The 24213-nt window shown below is 42.5% G+C and overlaps 1 protein-coding gene across 4 annotated transcripts in view; it reads right to left on the minus strand.

The window, feature by feature from the left end:
* Nucleotides 1–22366, minus strand: part of ZNF516 (zinc finger protein 516) — a 111483-nt gene extending 89117 nt beyond the window's left edge. Inside the window, exon 1 of one of the 4 annotated variants that reach the window (XM_077933203.1) lies at nucleotides 22078–22366. The gene's annotated coding sequence lies outside the window, so the exon portion shown is untranslated. Of the gene's footprint in view, nucleotides 1–13316; nucleotides 13785–14030; nucleotides 14373–22077 lie in introns of those variants that run through there. The other 3 variants (XM_077933202.1, XM_077933205.1, XM_077933206.1) reach the window with 3 other exon arrangements.
* Between the last annotated feature and the right edge of the window lie 1847 nt (nucleotides 22367–24213).

The following is a 24213-nucleotide window of genomic DNA, read 5'->3' on the forward strand; positions in this document are numbered from 1 at the left end:
CCAGTTCAAATATTTTCCGACGACAGTTGCTATTACTAACTGCACTGTTTTCTTAACCTGGCATGAAAACATTTCTCTAACATCCCTGTTAATGATAATATAAATTATGCATTACACATCATGACATTAACTCGCAGCATTAAAATTCATCTAGGGGGAAAAAGGGCTGAGCCTGAATCCAGCATCCCATCTATGTAGATTTTTTTCCTAGGTATCTGCAAATACACATGCCTCCTTTTCTCATAAATATATTAGCATAGTCATTAATTAACATGTCAGCAAGGGACCAATGTTAATCAACCACGGATAGAACTACTGCATCTACAGTTTTGCAGGTGCAAAAATGTATGATACATACTGCTGAATTCAAAGAGATACCAATAAAATGCTGCCGAGAGAGGTTTGTAGAATACAGAACTCAATGATTGCATCTAAACAGCATATGGAAATCTAATTCTCATCTCCTGTTCACCAATGCAAGAATAAGTATAAACTCACATCTTCAAGATGAAAACACTTGAAGTCGGCACATCTTTTTTAAATGCTGCACTACTGAAGGTATTCAGGGCAGGCACTAGAGACGTCTCGTAAGAATGGCTGACTTCACACCTACTCTGCCAACGGCTATAACAAGTCTAGCACTGAGGGTGAGCTGAGACACTGGCCAGTTCATGTGGGGTTCCCGCTACATGAATGTGCTGCAGCAAGTTACAGCTCACATACTTACACCTGTCCTTTCCCATCTTTTTGTGAAAGAAAAACAAATTGGCTATTGTAAACTCAACCCCAGTTTCCCATGGTGTTTACTCAAGGAACTGTGGTCTGTTTTCACTATGGTTAGGGACAACAAAGCAGGTTTTCCTATCTTGGCTCATTCCTCAAGTCTGAACTATCAAGTCTGAAACTATGATTATATTAGCGTGGTATTGGATAAAACAATTATTAATATTTTAGAATGATATCAATACATCCAGTTTCCTGCTCTGGCACACTAAAGAAGAAGAGAGGGGAATGCATAGATCTGAGGCTCGCTGCAGTTTCTTCATATACTAAGACCATTGTAGGTGAACTGAGTCATAGCTACCTATCTATGAAAAGTCAATTCCATTGTTTACTACTTATCATTTAGAAAATACCTAAAACAGATTCCCATAGGTTTCTGCCATAGACCACTTCATGCAGAGCTATGGCCTGGATCGTTCTAAGATATTCTGCTCACTGAATCCTACTTCGTCCTAATACCAAAGTGCTTTTTGTTCCTAACTGCAAGATCTTTATCGTGAAATATAATCAGGACTTTAGATCCTTTTGGGAGCAAACATATGAAAGCAAGCCTTTCCAGTGGACATACCCAGATTTTAGAATTTCCCCCCTTGAGAAATTCATCACATCCCTCCCTAATGGCATTCAGCTCGCATTTGGCCTATCAGTCATCTGGTTTTTAATTTCTGCTGCTTGTAGATATGGATAGTGCTGCCTTTGTTGTTTAGTGGTGTTTGTTTCCTTGGAAAACTTGTATCCTTCCTGGGCTGAGTGAGTTCCAGCTACTCGGCCACATTCCCTTGCCTCAGGGGTCCTCAGTAGACTCTACCGTCTCATAGGCAGAGGATGAAGGGCAACACAAAGGAAGACCAAGGATTAAATAAGGAAATGCCACCTGAATAATACTGTCACCATAGGTTCTGATACCAGGCCTTACTGTGTGACTATTTTATTTGAGAGACTCTTTAGGCTATAAGGTGGGATATAAGTAGTCTAAATAAATAAATACATGAATGTTGGTGGTGTATTCTTAAATTAAGTTTTGCTGTATTTTAATGAATTTTCTTCTTATTGCTAACTATTTTGAGCTATGCTATGTTGAAAGGTGAGGACCTAAATATTCTGAATAAACAAGTCAATACCTTTGGAAATCTTATCCTCCAGCCTTCTAAATAGGCCACGTTTCAAACAATAAATGAGCACACATTTAGTGCTAGGGTTCTCATATGGGCAATGCTCTGCCAATGATTTATAGGAATGAAGTTGCCATATATATGCAAATATTCAGAGCTTGCATATATCTATATCTACTCTGGTAATAGTCTAAAAGGGTGTTTACTCATTCAAGCCAGGATCATGACAAATCGTCAAACTCACAGATCAATTGCTCAACATTACATGCACCATCACACTCTGTATCATACTTCAGAAAGAGGAAACCACAAACTGTGACTTCAGATTTATTTATACAATATGAGTATGTACAATTTTACCAAATGTAGGATGATCAAGCAGGGGAACCCTTTAAAACTATTGTAGAGGAGCTACATGTGAAAAGAACTAAATCTAGGTGTTGTTTTTCAAATGTCATTTTGTCTTGATATATTTGAACATGCCTTGCATAGAAATAAACTCGAAAATCTTAAAACGGTTGGAAGTCACAATGGGTAAAGACGTACCTAAATGCTTCCTGAAAGGAGGCCACAGGCCTCTATAACCCATATTTTTAAATGGGCCAAGGAGATAATAATGATAGGGCATTCGAATCAAGGAGTCTGATCTGACAAAACTAATTCCCTTTAGTGAACAAACACTGTGAGAGAGTGAGGAGAAGGAGGTGGCGTCAGATTATTTTATTTGAAAGCTATAACTCAACTCTCTCTCTCTCTCTCTCTCTCTCTGTGTGTGTGTGTGTGTGTGTGTGTGTATAGAGAGAGAGAGATAATACTTGTAAGTAGCCTAGATGAATGCTGCATTTGTAAAAAGAAAATGCTCTCCCCAGAGTCTCTTATACCATATTGCCTTAACTAATTAAAACAATGAAAACCTGTAACTCATAACTGGAAATATCCCATATCTTCTGCTGCAGCCAACAAAGTTTTGCCAGTTTATCAAAAAATTATATTGTCTTGCCTGCCTTCTTGGAATCTAAAAAAGTACAATGGTACCTCGGGTTAAGAACTTAATTCATTCTGGAGGTCCGTTCTTAACCTGAAACTGTTCTTAACCTGAGGTACCACTTTAGCTAATGGGGCTTCCCGCTGCCGTCGTGCAATTTCTGTTCTCATCCTGAAGCAAAGTTCTTAACCCAAGGTACTATTTCTGGGTTAGCGGAGTCTGTAACCTGAAGCATCTATAACCTGAAGCATCTGTAACCCGAGGTACCACTGTATGTACTTCAGTCATAGTTGCAAACTCCCACACTCTGTAATGTTCAGTGTTGTTAACAGTCTTTGCAGAAAAAGCATTCTAGCTGCAGCTAGCAAATAGGAAACTAATTCTTTATGCTCAGATCTAACTACTCCATTCACATAATTTAATAAGAAGACTGCTGGTGTAATGGAATAGCAGGAACACTGACAATTCAACTCCATCATCTATATTATATTGTGCCTACTGCGTGGAGGCCTCTGAAATCAAGTCCCTGAGCATTATCACAAAATGTTCTCAGTCATAGGGAAACAGCATCAATAGAATACTCACAATACAGAATCTATACGGGAAAAGAATGTTGTAAGTTTTGTTAGGATTAATACCCTCAGCCGTAGTTTAGGGATAGGAAATTCTATGTGTGGTAAGACTGGAAAACTGAGTGAAAAAACACTCCAGTGTTAGGGAAGTGAAAGTTCATGGAGCACAGCGGCAGAACAGCTAGAAGAAGGGTGGAAGAGGCAGCAAGAAAGAAAGAAAGAATAGAGGAAAGGTCAAGTGGAAAAAACAGAGGTTTAGGGAAAACAAGGTTAATGGGGAGCTGCAGAATGAAGGCACAATGAGATTTCTATGAAAGAAGATTTATGGCTAAGACATTAGCTGGAAGATGAATTTTATATACAGTATTCATTTGAAATAAGTCAGTTTCATAGCTGAAGGCTTGTAGTCTTTATCCATTTAACAATTTGAACATAAACTCCTTACAAATGGCCCTAAACATATTAAAACTATACCTTGCTTTTCTCAATAAATATTCAGAACCAAGCAACCGTTTGAAGTGAAAGCTATCCCTATTGCATTAAGCAAATTAACAATGCAAATGAAAGTATTGTCCTAGGTATCTTTAATTACAACAAAGAGACAAAACATGTATCAAGGTCCAGGCATGTCCCACACATACGTTACACTGGGCTCACTCCCAAATTAATGGCCATAGGATTGCAGCCTAAAATATATGTTAAGTAGATACAGTGACCAGATAATTTTAATGGTTCTAAAATTTCCTGTTTCCAGACACCTTCAGTGGTTTTCAATATTTATGCCTGTTATGAAATGTGCTAAATAAGCATAACTACTGCTGGGTGCATACTGCAATTACATAAAGATCCATTGTAACCATTTTGCCATAAGATGCCCATGCGTCCTAAAGAGAAGTCTTGCTCCCAGACACTAGTTTTCAATTCTGAACAGTTCCTGTGAAGCTGACAGAATTACTTCTAACTTTCACTGTTCCATAGTGCTAGAATTGCTTAATCTAAGCATACCATGAACATCTTGAGAAGGAGAGAACAGCTGAGCGAAAGGCCCAGTACAGTGGTACCTCGGGTTAAGAACTTAATTCGTTCTGGAGGTCCGTTCTTAACCTGAAACTTTTCTTAACCTGAGGTACCACTTTAGCTAATGGGGCCTCCCACTGCCACCGCGCGATTTCTGTTCTCATCCTGAAGCAAAGTTCTTAACCCGAGGTACTATTTCTGGGTTAGTGGAGTTATTTTGGGGGGGGGGGTATTCCCCCCCCCCTCATTCACTTTGTGACTTACAAACAATACTGAATTTATGAAGCACTCCTAACTTGTGACCATATCATCCGACAAATTAAAAGATCTGTTTATGTGACCTTCCGATTGGCAAGCCCTAGGCTCAGTGGTTTAGACCACAGCGCCACCCGCGTCCCCATCAGGGCTTACTTCCAAGTAAACATGCATAGGATCAGGCTGTGAGGCAGGTCTTATAGGCCTCGCAGGATTCCTATAGGCACTGCATAACTTTATAGTAGACACATGGAAAAATAAGCAAGGAATACCTTTATTCTTTCCTCCTTCCCCTTTTAAAAATAGTAATGTGCCTATCACTGGCTACTTGCCGTAATGGCTATGCTCTGCCTCCACAGCTGGCCAAAATAATACTTCCAAATAACACTTGCTGGAGACCACAGGAGAGGAAAGTGCTCTCATGCTCAAATTCTGCTTCGTAGTCTCCCACAGGTTAGCCACTGTGAGAACCGAATGCTGGATTAGCTGGGCCATTGGCCTGATGCTATTATTATGCTCTTAGGAAACTCACAGCTTTTCAGACAAATCTTTGTTTATTCAAAGTAAAATTAGTCCTAAAATAGTCCTAAAACTATTTAATTGGGAGTAAACCACACTGAATGCAGTAGGGATTGCTTCTGAGCAGACATAGGGTTGCACTATCATGCTTGCTTAAAGACCGATTAGCCATCCTCCTGACTCCCCTTCACACTTATTCAGAAGGTCCATTCATTTAAATGGGATTTACTCCAAATTATGTGGACTTAGGATAACAGCAAGCAATTGATGCATATATTAGGTTCTTAGGGTACTAAAACTTTTCCAGATTTATTTTCTGTACATTTGATTTCAGGTAAGCTGACACAAGGAGAGGGCAGATTAGACAAGAGGTTGTGAAAGACGGAAAGAGATGCATTCATAAAAGAGGACAGGAAAGGGGGTGGAACTGCAGGAAGGGGGAAAGAGACCCAGGTCCTCAGGGAGGACCTTACAAAAATTAATAAGCAGATTTTAGGCATGTCTACTCAGAAGTATGGCTCGGTTATTTTAACGATACTTACTCTCAAGTGAGTAAGCACAGAACTGCCACTAAGAGCATCGTTGATTTGGAATGAAAATTAATTTTAGTTGCTTTTTAAAGAGACTGCAAAATGGAAAGACTTTGCAAACTAAATGAAAAAGGTGTTTTGGAGTGACAACTATATGTTACTTCAATGAAGGAGAATATGATGAGTTCCTTCACACTTCATCATCCAACAAAGGGGCAACAACATCCTGTTGCCACCTATGATAAATTCTGAGGGTGAAATGCTGTTCATTTTGATCTCAGGCAAGTTGACCTTCCAAAGGGGCAAGAGTCACAGAGAGGTGAGTTAAAGGTGTCAGAGAAGGTGACACAAGATGGAAGAAAGTGAGCACAGTAAAAAGGAAAGCGAGAGAGAGAGACAGAAAGGCAGATGAACGGAAACAAAAAGAAGGTGAGAGAAAGGGTAGAAATATTTGAGTAGGTAATGGAAATGTAGAAGAAGGCATGAGCAGAGAGAGAGGCAGCAGGCAGATAGCTGGTGACAGAAAGGATCGTGAAAGAAGATGAGATGATAGCGAGTGACAACAGACAAAGGAAGCGCAAGGGGGAGGCAAAGATGGAGGACAGAAAGTGCACATAGGTAGGCAGAGAAAAAGTCACCAGAAGTGACAGGAAAAGGAGGGAAGTGGTGAAACTTATGGAAAGGAACAAAGTGAGAGAAAGGATTTTTTGGTAAAATAATGCAATAGTAATGCTCAATACTAGCCACAGACTTAGACAAGACTGTCAGAAATTTTAAAAAGGTTGAAAGGTTTGACTCACAATACTGTACATGAAATACTGGCTCATGTGTACTGAAAAAATATGCATGTCAGCACCTCAGTGTGTGATATGCGATGAGATGCTAGCATTACTAAGTATAAATCAAAAGTTAAAATGTAGAAGTGGGCCATATTCCTGTCTGGGAGTCAGAGGTGGGTCTCAGGTCTCGACTGGTTGAAGAGCACTGGTCTAATCCATGTTGCATTGCAGTTCTAGAGGAGAAGCTTCTGACACTGACTGGATAAGCTAGGCTAAAAATAAAGCTAGCTTGCAAAACATCATACTGTGTTAAAGCCATTACCTCATAGTTAAGAAGCAATAAATTCACAAATCATACAGAACAAAACATGTGTACTATTACTATTGAGTAATAAGTTATTTGGCAGCTACTTAATAAATTCTCACCCCCCACTCCTTGTTCGAAGCACATCTCAGAACATAAGAACATGCCTTGAGAGTGCTGGCATAAACAACGGTTGCTGTAATCAAACTTCAAGAATACACGGATAAATCAGCAATAGAAAATGTGTTCTCGGGAATCATATAGCCATGCAGATCTCCAGCGAAAGGCATGAAATTACAATAAAAAGCAACATGGATATAATTAAAACGAGGCTACCATCTGCTTGTAGAATAACTATTATATTGGGCACTACCTCTGAAAAGGCAAGTGCGCCTCAAACAGGAAGCTCAGTTCACTGAACTATGAGACAGGGCACTTGCGGGATGTCAAATGCCCAATGAAGTCAACACTTGCACCGAAACCACGCTAATGTAAGTTATGACAGTGTGAACAACTCAAAAATGGTTCACTCTGATCATTTAATATTTACACTGTAAAGCTCTAATTGCACGATTTCCAATTAAAAATAATTAAGCATGCAAAAAGAGGAGGTTAAAGTAAACATAAGCAAAGACCAACAGCCCAGACCTATGTGGGCTACTCTGAAGTAGATTCTACCACATCCAATGCAGTTCATTCCCACATTAAGTCTGCACAGGACTGTAAACATATTATCTTTGCACCACTGCAAAACTGTCATGCCAACAGAATAACGAAGATTACGCCGACTGAGTGGAGATCAGAGTTTTGCCATAAGTGAGTCATAACAGTTTAACCTAGCACTGAAAATGTATAAACATTTACAATATGTAAGGTGTCTGCTCTGAAAAAGGAATGTTGAGCAAGGTACAAACATTTACAGCATACTGAAGAAGTTAACTAAAATAAATGAGACTTTCTTCTGAATTTTGCTATCAGGCCATTAATTTTCCAGATTCAACATTTAACATTTATTTATTTTTTGCAATGTCGAACCAAAATATTACAAATCTCCAGCTATCGCTGCTCAAAAGTGATTCAATATAGTCCAGTGCACTCACAAAGACACTCAACTCTCTTTCTCAAAAAAGTTACTTCACGCCAGTGGTGAGGTGGGCAGTGTCAACCCACACAGGATCTCATTTCTCCCTTACAGGAGAAGTCAGTTTTGAGATCATCCCCTGAAGAAAGGAAGTACAGTGGTACCTCGGGTTACATACGCTTCAGGTTACCTACGCTTCAGGTTGCAGACTCCGCTAACCCAGAAATAGTACCTCAGGTTAAGAACTTTGCTTCAGGATGAGAACAGAAATCACGCAGCGGCAGCGCAGCAACAGTGGGAGGCCCCATTAGCTAAAGTGGTACCTCAGGTTAAGAACAGTTTCAGGTTAAGAACGGACCTCTGGAATGAATTAAGTACTTAACCTGAGGTACCACTGTATATGTTCCAAAAGCACCCATACAATTAGGCACTTCCAGAGAAAAACAGTTATTTTCCCTCTGCTTTTTATGCCACTCTCACAATCTGAGAAAGACATATGTATACCTTATGTATGTATGTATACATATGTATATAAGGCATACATATACCTTCAGGAATGCCAAAGTCAATTCCAGAGCCTTCCCCATCATGATGCAAGTAAAGACTTGCTCTCTTAACAGCAGTTCTGGAGCCTGTCACTCTGTTCCAGAATTCCCAAACGGTTTCCCTTCAGATATTTTGAACTACAACTTCCATCAGCTCCAGCATGACTGGCCCGTGGTCAGGGATGACGGCAGTTGCAGTCCAATACATATGGAAGGCACACAGCCAGAGAAAGCTGTTCTATTTTAACTATTACATTAATGGTAATAATCAGTGCTATTTTTCTAGAAAAAGTGGTGCTGCAACTTGGCCATGGACACTTCCTTCATGACAATGGAGCCCCCTGAGAGGTGCCGGAACTGAGTTCCTGTGAGTTCCCCCTGAAAAGAAAGCTCTGGTAATAATTTCAGCCATAAAATGGGGTTAAGAAAGCACTCACATATTTCTGAACATCAGAAGTAGTCCGTAGTTGGTCATCATTGTCAGAAGCAATGCATTACAATAACAGGTGTCAATAGCTCTTGCAATGGATGCAAGCAGTTATTGCCTTCCATGTAAGCGAAAACACACACATCCAATGACACCGAATTGCATGGCTCTGTCAAAAATGTGAACAAACTTTTTGACAAAAAACACAAGAACCAATACTAATTACTGCTCCCGAGAAGAAATACATCGCAGTTTGAAGCATGCAAACATATTTTTGAAAAAATTACCATTGAAATGCAAAGGTTTGGACAAGGTCTTTCTAAAGAGCCAGATGCTATTACAGCTTCTTGTGTTGGTGTTAAGATTAAGGCAGATCAGTGCTACAAATTTACTTTCCTACCAAACAGGCAGTATTACAAAGTACCCAATCTTGAAACAACCTGGATATATGGATAGAAAGCATGCTTAATTTACTTAATTCAAAACAGTGAATAAGATGAAACCCTGGTTACATTAAACCACAACAGGTCCTTTCACAACACAGTGCAAGATAGTAATCTTGAATATGATATTAACAGAGTGTGTGCAGCCATTAGCGCAGTCTCACTTATGACTTCATATGGATGGATTAGATGTAAACAGCCCTAAAATCTCTTGCATTACACTGTTTGGACAGAACAACAAAGGACTGACACTCTGCATCTGAACAGATCATGACAACATATAGAAGAACTAAAAGAGCAGTTTCTGTGTCCTTGAACAGGGTCATGAATGCATCTCTCAAATTGGCCTATCTGACAAATGAAAAATAATGCTGCTTTTGATTTCTCCTTATTTGGTTCTGATATTGTTGTTATTCTGGTAACTCTCAGAAGTAGAAGATATGGGAGAGACATATAGAGGTGCATTCAACTAACCTTTGCTTAGATCTGACCCACTGAAATTAAGTTCATCAGGGTTATTAATTTCGATAGGTCTGCTCTGAGTAAAAGTTAACTGAACACAACCCAGATACAGTGCGTGTGTATATATATTATATGTTGTAAATTGCTTCTGGATGCCTCACAGGAGAAGATTAAAAAATGAAATAAATAAATAAACACAATATTAGCACCTGAAAGTGTACAGATTGCTCATTTATGTCAAGTGAATTGTGCCTTCCACACCTCAGAATAAAATAAGCCCTGAGATGTTGGAATAAAATTTGAAGCAAAGATTTAGAACGCCGTGGTTCTTTTGATCTGTTCTTTGCACTGATATTAGGTCTTCTTAAATCGTAAGAGACATACTTCTGGATTTCTTTCTTATTCTTTTTTAATGAGATGATATTCACTGACACATATGTAGGTACTGTGGCAGATTTAAATGTTACTGCAATCACCACAGGACCTGAATAAAATCCTGCCATCTAGAACCAGTAAACCACAACAGGTTGTTGCAGTCACATACCTAGTACTAGGGCAAGCTTACATCCCCTTCTGCCTTCTTCAGAAGTCTGTCTGGCACAGTACTGTCCATACTGACTGGAAGCAGTTCCCTGAAGTTTCAGGCAAGGGGACATTGCCAGCCCTACCTGGATTAAAACAGGGACCTTCTGGTTTCAAAGCAGATGTTCTACCACTGAGCTGCAACTCTTACCAAACTCCAGCAGCCAACCAAGATACCTTCTGGAGCATCAGTAAGATCATTATATATAACAGGTAAAGAAGTCAACAAAGAAAACAATGGTTATTCCTGGACTGACCTAGTCAAGTATCAGATAAGAATGGCTGAGATCCTTTAAGGGCACTTGCTGCTAACAACCACACATTATCTCACTGCTCATAGAGGTGCTCCTGAGAAGCTTCCCTATTGAAGTGAAGGGTAGAGGGAGACCTCGCTGTTGCTTTCTTGCCCCATCAGCAGTATTCATTGGTCAAGGCTACACTTCCTAGGAAATCAGTTGAACTTGTTCAGACCTCTGAATAAACATACAAGCTTATGTGTCATTATGATCATGTTGTGTATATGGATTGCAGACCAACCTGTGTATACAGTCCTGCCTCGGTTGTCGGATGTAATCCATTCCGGAAGAGTGTTTGACTTCCAAAACATTCAACAACCAAAAACTGAAAGCGGAAGCCTCAATACAATAGTGAAACTCAAAGGGGAAGCCATGTAGCACATTCGGCTTCTGAAAATCATTCGAAAACCGGAGCAGTTACTTCTGGGTTTTCAGCATTTGGGAGCTGAGACGTATGATAATGGAGGCATTCAGGAACCAAGGTTTGACTGCGTTCACTTGGAAGTAAGGCCCTCTTGTGCTCAGTGAGGCTTACTCCTAAGTAAGTGTTGTACTCTGGAATTACTGTAGGTGCAGAGCCAATGAAAAACTTGCAAATCAGTCTGCTTCCCAAGAAGATTCACTTTCCACCACTGAAAACATGTGAATTATGCATTTTTTCCATTTTGAATGATCTTAATAATAATTATTATTATTATTATTATTATTATTATTATTATTATTATTTATTATTTGTACCCCACCCATCTGGCTGGGTATCCCCAGCCACTCTGGGTGGCTTCCATAGAAACCAAAAATACACTAAAATATCACACGTTAAAAACTTCCCTGAACATAATAACTATCCATACATTGCATAGCCACAGAGACTCATTGCACATCCCTGTAAAAAGCTGCATCTGATGCCCCAACCAATTTATGCTACTGGGTTATCATCTGGTTAGTGATTACAAACCGTTCCCATGCCTGATAAAAGGAAAATTAACATTTCCAATCAGCTAAACATATAAAATGCTTAAGTTGTGCACCCTGATTTAAAACGTTGTTCTCCGCTAATAATCCTTTTTGAGTTATCATTGCTTATTTTTGAATTATCACGGCTTTGTTTTTCTTGACACATATAAAACACCCCCCGAATGCCAATTCACAAAGCATCATTAATTTAGGGAATTCACTGCCAAAAGATGTGGTGATGACCACTAGCTTGGATAACTTCAGAAGATTAGGCAAATTCATGGAGGATACGTCTATCAATTGTTATTAGATATGATGGTTTTATAGAACCTCCATGCAGCATACCACCAAATGAAAAATGCCAGTTCCTGAACACCTACTGCCTTCATATGGGTTTCTTAGAAGCATTTGTTAGGCTACTGTGGGAAACAGAGTCTGATCCATTAGGGCTCTTTCTTTTGTTCCTAATGTTGTGCATGCCAGATTGGAAGAATATACTCATTTATAAAAGGGACGCGGGTGGCGCTGCGGGTTAAACCTCAGCGCCTAGGACTTGCCGATCGCATGGTCGGTGGTTCGAATCCCCACGGCGGGGTGCGCTCCCATTGCTCGGTCCCAGCGCCTGCCAACCTAGCAGTTCGAAAGCACCCTCGGGTGCAAGTAGATAAATAGGGACCGCTTACCAGCAGGAAGGTAAACAGCGTTTTCGTGTGCGGCTCTGGCTTGCCAGAGTAGCTTCGTCACGCTGGCCACATGACCCGGAAGTGTCTGTGGACAGCGCTGGCCCCCGGCCTATAGAGTGAGATGGGCGCACAACCCTAGAGTCTGGCAAGACTGGCCCGTACGGGCGGGGGGGGGTACCTTTTACTCATTTATAGTTGCCATCAACTTTGAATTTGAGCTTTATCTAAACAAATCTTCACCTGTATGCATTAAATATAATCTAATAAAGTGTTCAAATGATTCAGTATTTAAGAGGGGGGGAAACATGCTGGTGGTGTATATAGCTTTCAGGGATTAAGGCCCTGCAAATGAATGAGAGGCCTCTTAACTTCATCTTTCACATTGTCTAAGGTCTAAATAAAGGCATGCCTAATATTAAATGACTCAGAGTAAAACAAACAGAACTGAAGATCACTTTATTACTCAGAGTTTACTCAAGATGGCTATGGCAGTAACTCTTGTGAAACTGAAGACGCCTCCTTGAATAACTGAGCTCTAGTACTAATTATGCCACCAATGTTCCTATGCGAGCTCAGCCTCCAGTTTTATTAGAAAACCCATACTGTACATTACTCCATTCCCTCTCTCCTACCAATCTGACAGAGAGCATTCAATTATATATATATGCAAGTATCAACATGACATCTTTCAGATTTTGATAGGATACAATTAAACATCATACTGACAGAAAAGGAAGCAACCTCGCAAAACAAGCTTCTCTTCTCCCTTACACAAACACAAGAAGATAATATGTATCTAGCCGCTGGAATATTTATGTTTCATCCTGTGGACTGAGTCATCCTGTGGACTGAGCTGAAGGGCTGTTTCTGTTTTTATTATTTAGCTGAGACACATCATGGGTTGGGAAAACATTTCGTGGGATTTGTTTCATCTCTAAATTCAGCCGCTCATTACACAGCAGAGGAAGCCTGCCATTCCATACTTACAACAATGTAAGGCCTGGTGTCAACTTTTCAACTCCTTTGTAAGTTGTTAAGGCCTTAGAACTCCGGAGAACACTCTGTGCAGACCTCCCTCCCCAGTGATTAAGATGCAACATGACTTAACAACAACAACAGCAGCGACTAGTCTCTCCCATTTCAATGAACCAATGCATATTTAAGTCAATACGCACGGGCTTTGGATTCTCAGCCACCCACTTCTCTGAAAAAGCCCAGAACAAGAATGAGAGTTCATCTAAGACCTGCAATCCGCGATCCATCCTTCTCCCTTTGTTATGCAGACCTGCGCTTGCCTTCATCTCACGCCCAAGAAATACATCTGGGTTGCTAAAGTTTCATCTCTTTCCAGACTCGAGTGAGGATCTCCTGTTTGGGAAACCACCACCACCCAGTTCCCCCAGTGCCCTCTTTCCCCAAGGAAAGCTTCCCAGCGATTGGAGGCGGTGGGGTGGGGGGTGGGGTGCAGGCGACTAATCCCCCGCTGTGCGGCATCTTAACTATTTATCTACATCTGTGCATGCTGCATATTTCCCTTCCACCCACCCAGCCAAACCATTGCACCTCATGCTTTCCCTCCTCCCTCCTCCCTTTTAAACACTTGTGCAACAATTGCTGCGCTCGCCACGCCTTGCGACGCTCCCTCGCTGCTCTCCCTTTTCGACAATAACAAAACTCAAGTTGAAAATAGAAAGCAATTACCTCCCGAGTCAGTGTCCTCCGCCAACCGGAGCCCCACATAATCCAAGAGGGCAGCGCTCTAACCTCCAGAGCTGCTTGCTTCTCCTCCTCCAGAAATTGAGCCTCGCCTGGTTTCTCAGGGGCTGCAGCGGTCTCTCTCTCTCTTCCCCCCCCCCCCCTGCCCACCTCCACTTTTCTTTTCTTTTGGGTAGCGCCTTGACAAATCCTTTCTCTCTCTTTTTCTTTTTTTGCCTTTGTTAAGGGTTAGAAGTTGAGCTGTGCCTGTTCTCTCTCTCCCTCCCTCTCTCTCTCTGCCTCTTTCACTTCTTGTATTACAGTTACATGGCTGTGTGACGTTTCTGGCTACAGAAAAAGGGGGAGAAAACAACTGAGGGTGAGAGCCGCCTGCCAGGGCGAAGCTCCTCCCTTCTTCGCCTCTCTGCTGCTTTCCCCTCCCTCCTTCCTCCAGACTAACACACAGCAACAAGCTGCTTTTGGGGTGGGGGGTGGAGAGGAAACAGAGCTCTGGCTCTGTCATTCACAGGTATAATCTCTACCGTCCCCCAATCCTTGCAGCTCCAAGCCCCACTCAAAAATCTCAAACATCAGTTATTATCCTGATTATTACCAGTGTTGGGTTGTCGGAGGGGGTTTTTTTTGCTTCTCCTGGGATAGTTAATTGTAGTCCCAGAATATAATAAAAGCTGACACTGCCACAGTGGATAGGGCAGAGCAAAGACACTCCTGCTATGCTGCTGCACCTTGAAACGACCCTACCTTTCTCCCACACTGGTGCCAATGTCGCTGAGGGGGTCTGCCAGGCATGTCTGTAGTAGTTCTCAGAAATAATCCTAAAAGTGCACTTCCCCCTACGCATGGTTGCTCAGGAGGAAGTCCCGTTGCGTTCGATGGGTTAGCGTACAGAGGACAGAAGCCTCGGCCTCCGACCCTAGGCTGTGCATTCTGATTCAGAAGATGTTCCACTGGAGGAAAAAATAGGGTTTACTTCTGGCTTACGCATGCATAGGATTGTGCTTGTAAGTGCACTTTTGAACCACTATTTCTGCGCATACAGAGCAGAAAGCAGAACCTATATTTCAGCCAAGTAGGTTTTCCCTTTTTGCATGGCAGATGTGGGAAATGTAAATATGCTTAAACAGGCTGGTCCAATGGAGGTTTTTACACACACACACACACACACACACACACACACACACACCCACCCTGCCCCCAGAAGCCCCGGGGATTTCAGCAGAACTTTCTCTCAAGAAGTGCATAAGTCTACACCAGTGTGGTGTAGTGGCTAAAATGTCGGACCTGGAAGACCAGTGTACAAATAATTGTTTGGCTACGAGACTTACCAAATGACCGTGGCCAGTCGGACTCTCGGTCTGACCTACCGAACAGGGTTGTTGTGAGAGGCAACTGTTATGCCACCTTGAGCTTCTTGGTGGAAAGGTGTGATATAAATGTAATCATGAATAAATGGATATACATAGGGCCTTTTTTTTTCAGCTGGAACTCACCAGAACTCAGTTCTGGGCAACTCTCAGATGGGCACCATTGTAATTATAAGAGGACAAGGGAGGCACTCATGGTGAGCCCCAGCACCTCTATTTCTGGAAAAATAGCACTAGGTATACATTTGGCTATTGGTGTCAAGCAGGAAAACAGACACCACCACTGCTTACACCACATGGCCTGAAAGCTGCCATGGCTTGTTCTGTAACATGAACAATGTTCTTGCTAACACCACAGTGTGTAACAATGGGTGCACGCCTGACCTAATAAAACAGAGGGGACTGGTGACATTGGAGTTCAAGGGGTGAGGACTATATTCAGTTACTGCTCGCCTATGGCAACTAGCTGCTGAAATATTGATAGATCTCCCCCACCCACTCTGGTCCCAGGTTGAGATGGAGAGAACAAATAGGAGGAAACGATTTAAAAAATAAATAAATCTGGTTCTTAAAACTATGCCGCTGAATAGCAAAATGTTCCTCATGTGAGGTTTTGTCCTCTTTAAGTTACACTCTTTTTTTTTCTTTTTCAAAAAGTTAAATATATGGCTGCCAAGTGAGTTAATGAAAAACCCTTTGGTAGTTAACTCATTTAGCATAGCAGCTATGAAATAAAGTATGTGGCACAAGGCCAAAGCATAAAGGACTCTTCTTTGAACCTACTCAGGTTTCTCTCTAACAAGAAATAGTTCTGACCATCTTCCGAAAGAAGTGGGCAGCTGGCTTCTAGACAAAAGGGCGAATTTAGGCCTTCAATTGTCCATCCTGCCCCTTCACCCAAATACAGATCATGGAAAAACCCAAGAAATCAACCATTTATCCTGGAAAGCACAGAAACCTCATTTGCCCCGAACAATCAATACACTAACAGGCAGTATGTTCCTCATACAAAACCAGAATCAATTATAATATTGATATAACAGGAAACAAATGAAATCGCAAAGCAAAGAATTTGCTAAGCACAAAGCAGGGAAGGATACATTGCAGCTATTCATTTTTAGGGTGCAATCGTATACTTGAGATTTGCCGTAGGAACTGGCAAAGCCATGCTACGCAGGCAGAATGCCAGATGGGCCGTCGCCCTGACAGATATGTAGAGCACTCTGCCGGCAGAGCCGTTCCAGGATTAAAAAGGCCAACATCAGGCAGAGTCATGGGCCACACAGGGAAGAACTACAGACATCATATCCTACAATCCTTCAGTCCACAGGCACATCCCCATCAGTAGCACAATATTACATCAGTGCTCAGCCTATCACAAAGAATCCACACAAACAGCTGAGATATCAGTGGAAGGGGGGGGGGATTTAAGCCACCCCTGCATGGACAATCACTCCAGTCACATCCTCATGGCAAAGCATAGGACCCATTCATAGCACACCGTTAGTAAATAAACCCCACACAGAGACATCCTAAGTCAGCTGATAGGGTGCATGGAGCTATGTATCACTCTGATCCAAAGTTAGAAACTTGGATATATAAGCTAGGCACCAAATGGCTCCTTAAATCAGGGTTACAGTTGCCAAAATGGAATGAAATGCGTTCCAGTTGTGCAGATAAAACCCCACCAATAAAATTCGAAAGGATGCACTGTTAGTGTGTGAAAATAGGCAAGATCCAAGGATCCCCAGATGGTGGAGACATCAGGCACCAGGTGCCCGCACATCTTCACTTGGTTGCAAGTGACTGATAGCCAGGTGCAAAACACGCCTGGCGAATTTTGAACGCTGCTCTGATCTCATGTTGTGCCCGCTTACAGAGCTCACAAGGGAGAACTCTGCTGATGGAAAAGATGACAAAAGTAGCAGTTTGCACAAAACAGACAGACCTCACAACACACATGAGATCTTTCAGCCCACTGCCTAGAACCCTAGCAGGTAACTCACCATAGGGGTCCAAATTCCTATCACCAAATTCCACTCCATCCCACCAACGACTAAGTAAATAAAGGGGGGAACACACCCTGTAATGTATGCCTGCTTCAAGTGTCTCCCTCCACCACATCCCCTTTGCTATGTATGACTACATCCGTCTTGTCTAAATTGTACAGCTTTATTTATAGCAGCCGCACTGCCTGCTGCCTTTTACATGATGTTCTCCTGCCTCCCAACAAGGCTACCTGTTTGCAAAGGCCAGGCACTCCACTGCAACTATTGCCACTGCTGGTGAGACACTCAGGTGCACTTTTTCCTTACAGGATCACAACCTGGATGCATGGAGTAGGACAGGAAATGAGCACCACACATATGGGAGCCCACAAGAGGGAGGTCAGGAAGGCTGAGGAAGGAGCATGGGGTGAGCACTCAGGCAGCACCAGTCACTGCTCTCTCTCACCTGCTCACAAGCACCCACTGTGCATCCCTCTACAGAGATTATGCTGGAGACCTGTTGGCTACTGCTTGATATTCTCTCTTCTCTTATTTTTTAAAAAATCATTTTATTGGTTTTTAGGTAAATATACACAGAACAAACAAGTAACAGTAAAAAACCGAATACAATATTTGTCTTTTCCTTGATCACCACAGCTAAACAGGATCCACCCCACTCCCCATTTTGCACTCATCATGATCAAAATCCACTCCATAAGCTGCAACAGTGACCAGCATCCTCTCAGGGGTTCCTTGTTCTTGACCTGCAGAAAAGCTCTATTTCAGACAGATGCAACAGGTGAAGATGTCCTTAATATGGAGCTACTACCCTCATGTCTGTGTCAAGCCACTGTACAATCCCTGCTGGGGTGGCTAGTCAGACACACACACACACACACACACACACACACACACACACACACTATGTACTTTCCTTCCAGAATCACCTCCATACTGGATGCTGTTCAATAAGACTTTGTCATTATCATACATGTTGTTCCTTTGGGCTGTATCCAATACTAGTCTAACTCAGAGTAGACCCATTCAAATGAATACACAGACTTACATTGTACCATTGATTTCAGTGGGTCTACTCTGGGTAGGACCTAGCTGAATACAACCCTTTCCCGCTAGGTCTAGGAAATTGTAAAATGGGATCTTTCCATGGGCATAGCCAGGATTTTTGTTGGGGGGGGGGCAGGACTTTTGTGGGGAGGGGGCAGAACCAATGTGATTGGTCAGTTAGTTAAGTATTTCTATTGTTTTGCTTGATCTGTGGGGGGGATTCAGCTACCCCCGCCCCCCTTCGCTATGCCCATGGATTTTTCCCTAACCCCCTAGAAAAATCTGACTCAGGATGGTTCTCTAAAGGAGACAAAGAGCTTATGGACTCTGGCAGAGGCCTCCCCCCCCCCCCCACTGCCTGGACCCCGAAGGGCCTAACCTCTCAAGGTATGCAAGTGGGATGGGCATTGCTGCCATGGTGGGCGTAGGGGGAGTATCTTGCAAATCCACAGCCTAACATAATTGAAGCATAGTATAGGATTGCTTCTTCCATGAATGTGCTCATTGTGTGGTGTGGCATTCACAAAGTATGCTGCCTAACAGTCATGCTGTTGTGCCATGATGGTTAAATCTGACATTTGCTAAAGCGGACTTTTAAATTTAAATTATTTTTGAGCATTAAAAAAAAACAACCACTTGGTGCAGAAAGAGTCGAGAGGGCACTGCCTGATTCATTATTATTATTTGGCTACACAGCTGTCTGCTTTGAAAACCGTGAAGAAATCAAACAAACATACACTCATTATGTTACGGAGGTGGTGTGAATCTGCAGTACCTTAAAGGCCAAAGAACAACAAAACCGTCTTTAACAGCAATGGGCTTTTAAAGTGATATAAATAATCATTCTTGGATTGGAAATGGGTGGAATTTCTGGATGCACTCCACCTTTTTCTCCCTTCAGATAAGCGAGTCTGCCACATTGTTCAAATACACCCATAGATCATTTTATACTTCCTTGCCTTCAGCAGGTCTCAACTTGATACTTAAAACCAGCTCCTTAACGATAACTCTCTATTCACTATTCGAGTTTCTGGTCCCAAGGACTGGATTTTAGTTCACAGCAGATGGGCGGGGGTGGTGGGGGAGGGAAAGTATTAATTTACCTATCTCAATACTGACGTATATCCCAACAAAGACAGATGCACGTACAGAGAGAGAGAGAGGGAGAGAGAAACGCAAGGGCACAGCACCGCTTTCCCGAGCCTGTAATGTGGAGTTGCAATGCAAAGGCAGTAAGGAGGGCTGGAGCTGCTGATTGGACGGTGGGTCTGCCAATCTTTGCAGGAGGGCAGAGTCAAGCGAAGCAGAGCTACTTTGCATCGGTGTTTCCCATTCTTCTTTGCCACTGTGTGTCACATTGTGTGAACCCCTCCCCCCACCTCTCCCAAAAATAACACCCCACTGTTTAGGAAGCAACAAACATCCCTATCCATTGAGGAGTTGGTCTCCTTCACCATAAACACTGGAGATGGAAAATATTAATGCATCACCTCAGTAGAGAAAGGAAAAAACGAGAGTTGGAGTCTGTAACACACTATTAGCTGTAAAGCAGAGAGAAAAGGAGGGAGGAGGAGGAGGAGGAGGAGGAGGAGGAGGACGGGACCCAGAGGTGAGGTGAGAGGAGTTGTGTCACTCCATTGAAAGAGGCTTTGACCTTACATTGATCTCCTAAAGTCCCTGAATCCATTACTATTATTACCATTACTATTATGATTTTTACTCTTGCAGGTCAGTCAGTTGGATTATAACAGCACCCCCAACTCTTGTCTAATTTGCGAACTCATTAGTCTAATTTCATTATTTAATCATGCGCCAACCAATCGAGCTTCCTTAAGAAAGGACTGACCTATTTTTGGCTGGAGATAAACGATCATGTTAACAGATGTTAATCTTGTAATCTGTTTTCCTGTAAGCACTTCGCATGCCCGCTTTTTAGACATTAACAACAAGAACAACAACATACACACACACACACACACACACACACACGAAAAGGGACGAATTGACGTCACTGTTCAATACTCCGGTGGTTTCTTTTTTTAATAGAATTGGGGAGGGGGGGGGAGAAAGAGAGAATTCGCCCCCTATGCTTTCAAAGACATGAAATCTTTTCCCACTTTATAAATGCTGATTTGTTCTGCCTCAACTCCCACGGGCTTTTATTTGCATTTCAAATTCCACAGGTTACACAGATCGCTTTTTACACACACACACACACACACACACACACACACACAATGTAAACCAACAATAAGGCACTGAATGGGGATTGAGAGAGGTGGGGGCAGGGGGCTACATCTGGATTAGATAAAGACCATGCATTAATAGATCTCCAGAAACGGTCTAGAAACAACAAGAACAACAAATATCCTTCTACATCTAGATTCCAAAAGCTGGGCGGGGGGGGGGGCTGAATTTGCAATATCTTAGATCCACCCAATACTCATTTTCCAGAGCGTCCTTGTCTACTGCTGGGAGTTTTTCAGCGCTTCTGGAGCAAGATCTTTGCCGCGGGGAAGTGGGCAGCATTTTCTAGAGCGCTGCAGCTGCAGAGGGCAAGCGACCCGAAAGCCAGAGCACAAAATTGGGACCATCTCCCTGTCACCTTAACCTGGAGGAAAAACGCCTCCTGCGCCCTGAGACTTCTTGCAGCTCAACTCCGACCCCTCTAAAGTTTCCTCAACTTGTCGAAACAGCTTGATTCAAATGACGGTTGCAAGTATTATGCTAATTCTGGGTGGAGATGGGAGGGGCAGAGGAGGAGGAGGAAGAGGAGGGTTTCATAGGACAAAATGTCTGCATTATTTCTCTTCTCTGCACCCCCCCCACCAGTCCTCTCATCTCTCCCCCCCCCCTTCCCGGTATATCCAATGGGCAGGACTCATCTCCGGGATTGCCCTCCAAGGACTCCCTTCCTCTCCGCCTAATTTACAGCCCTCAACTTTCCAGGATAAACTATTCCTTTTAATTCAGCTGATGGGAGAGGATCGGGAGGGGTTGGGGGGTGGAAGTGAGAGAAGTGGCGAGGGGAAGAGGACACACACACACACACACACCCTAAGCAATAAATCAATCCAATCTGCAAATACCCTTAATAATGTAAGTGGCTCGTTCCCAAGCTGGAAAAGCATCGTCTCCCTCCCGCAGCCCGCAAACATTTCATTTTTAAAAAAGACAGGCAGATTCCTTTCTTGCATGCCTGATCTCCTCCCCACCCCCCTCTGTACAAAGTCCAAATGTTCACAGTTTAAAAAAAATTACATATAGCGACAATCCATTCAGCCCCAGCAAAAAAATAAATAAATCATCTTTCTCCTCCTCCTCCTCCCTCTCCCTACCCCCCCACCCCGCCACCCCTTTCAAAGAGCCCAAAGTTATCGTTTCTGTAAAAAGTCCCTTCAATTACCGAGCGAGATTAACTATTAATTGGAAACGCGAAGTTTTTCCCACGGGCGTATTAAGAATATTCTCATCTCTCTCCTGCTCTTCCCCCCTCTTTCTGATCCCCTCCCATCTTCTTCCTCAGCACTTAAGAAAGAAAAAGAAAGAAAAAAAGAAAGAGGGAGGGAGTGGAGAGAAAAGAATGGCTTAACAATCTCTTCCCGATCCCCTTACCTTCTTGCAGTTGAGGTGAAGCGATTTGGAGAAGGACACAGACAAACAAGAAACCTGAAGGTGAAACCATGCGCTGAAGGCAATAAGGAAAGAACTGCACATGATTCACTGCGCCAGCTCCACTCCGGCGAGCAGCGAGGGGGGCGTCTCTACACCCCTCGGTGCCAAGCCCTGGGCAAGGGGTCCTCCGGCTTCAAACTTTCCACCGCCCTTTAGCCCATCTGGGAATCCCTTGCGGGCTCTGGGATGGAGGGCGACGGGAGGAATCCCCCTCTCCTTTTCCTGGTCTTTTTCCTCGCAGCGTATAGGTTGACGTCTTCCCCCAGCCGGGCGAATGGTCTGTTCTATATTAAATGCACACACTGTCTACTATTGTCTCATCAGCACAAAGTTCTTGTATTATGCGGGGAAAGTCTAGATAGCCAAAAGCGAGTCACATAAAAAACAATTATTCCACTAACAGGACTGATTCATTAGCAGATCTGTTATTCATCTCTGCTTCAGCCAAATGACTGCATAGATGGGGATTACAGGAAACTATATATTCACATACTAAGTATGCAATTTTGTATAATTTCGACTCTCTCGCGATAGGTATCATGCTGCTGGTATCTCAACTTTGAAATAAAAACATTATTGCATATTGCATATTCTTCTTGTTAAATTGTTGCTGTTGTTATTGTTTAATTCAGAGACGTCTGCTACAGACAACTTCTACATGAAGTCTTGGTTTGACATTTGCTGCGTGTGACTTTTCTGGGTGCATTAATTTCATCACAGGTACATTCTGTACTAGAATACCCACACACAAATTATATATGTACAGTAATCTCATGTGGCAATGTACTGGAAGCTGAAAGAGAAAGCTATGCACACATGCTCGCTCCTTCTTAAAGGTATACATTGTTTAGTGTCAGAATGAGACATTTATCAACTATGAACTCAGTTTGCATCACAGCTTTTTAAATAAACACGATTGTATCATTGGGTGTTGTCCAAAACATATCAGTCACAGTGTGCATATACAGGACAAATACGTGTGTGCTTGTATCATGTGACCGTAGTCAACAAGGTAGAGTAGACCCATTGAAATCAATGGACATGATTCATTTAAAATAATGACTCACTTAAGTCCATTGATCTCAATGGGTCTACTCTGAGTATGCCTCGGTTGACTACTATCCAATATGTTTGGCAATGGAATTCCCTAAACAAACATGTTACCCATTGAGAGGAGTCATAATATCTGAAGTGGCTTACTCCTGCTCCCCCCCTTCTTTTAAATAAGAGGCTGTAAGAAGAAGACAATACTGCTAACTAACAGTGGAAAGAGTTGGAACTTCTCAAAACAAATCCATTTGCCATATACCTTTAAAAATAAATAAATAGATAAGCTCTAAAGTTTATCTCATATTTTCCAGGATGCTTTCTAAAGCTCACCGCAATTGCCCAAACATGCAGCTGATATATGTTGAGCCTCAAATTAATTGGCTGAATTGTGGTCCTAGGTGCTGGATGTGTTGAGGGTATGAATGGAGCTTTGTTTTAATCTTTGCCTAGTACTGTAGTGTGTGATAACTGGCAAAGGCAAAATTTTTGAGGAGTGTTGATTCGATCTTTCCATTTTCCTTCCATTGCATATTCACCCTCCTCCCCCCTCCTCCCTGCCCAACCATGATTACTAAGCACTTACTTAAAAGGAACATGCTGTCCAAATCTCTTCAGTGTGGTTCTTTGCAAGCCAGACAATCAAGGATGCCTCTGCTTCAGTTTAAACGGTTACCTAGTGCTGTGGTATTTGGTGCACATAACATTGGGAGTCTCTGCATAAGCCCTCTCCAGCTTCTTCCCATTTTCGACAGAATCTACTCCGGCAGCAAGCAGAGTCGCTGGGGGAGGGGCGTGCATGCACGCTGTCTGTGGCAAATTGAACTCATAAATATAAATACTTAGAGTCAGGGAACACTTGGAGATCAAAAACAGGGGAGAAGAAAATGGAGGGAAAGTTTGTAATGAAGAACACACAAAAACATAACTATGTATGCTGTGTACAATTGATGATCTGCGCTAATTTGAATAGCAAACATGTTAAAGGTCATTGACAATTGTTGCTGGTTTCAGCATGAATGCCCGAGT

The sequence above is a fragment of the Podarcis muralis genome, chromosome 8 (assembly GCF_964188315.1).
Source record: "Podarcis muralis chromosome 8, rPodMur119.hap1.1, whole genome shotgun sequence".
NCBI lineage: Eukaryota > Metazoa > Chordata > Lepidosauria > Squamata > Lacertidae > Podarcis > Podarcis muralis.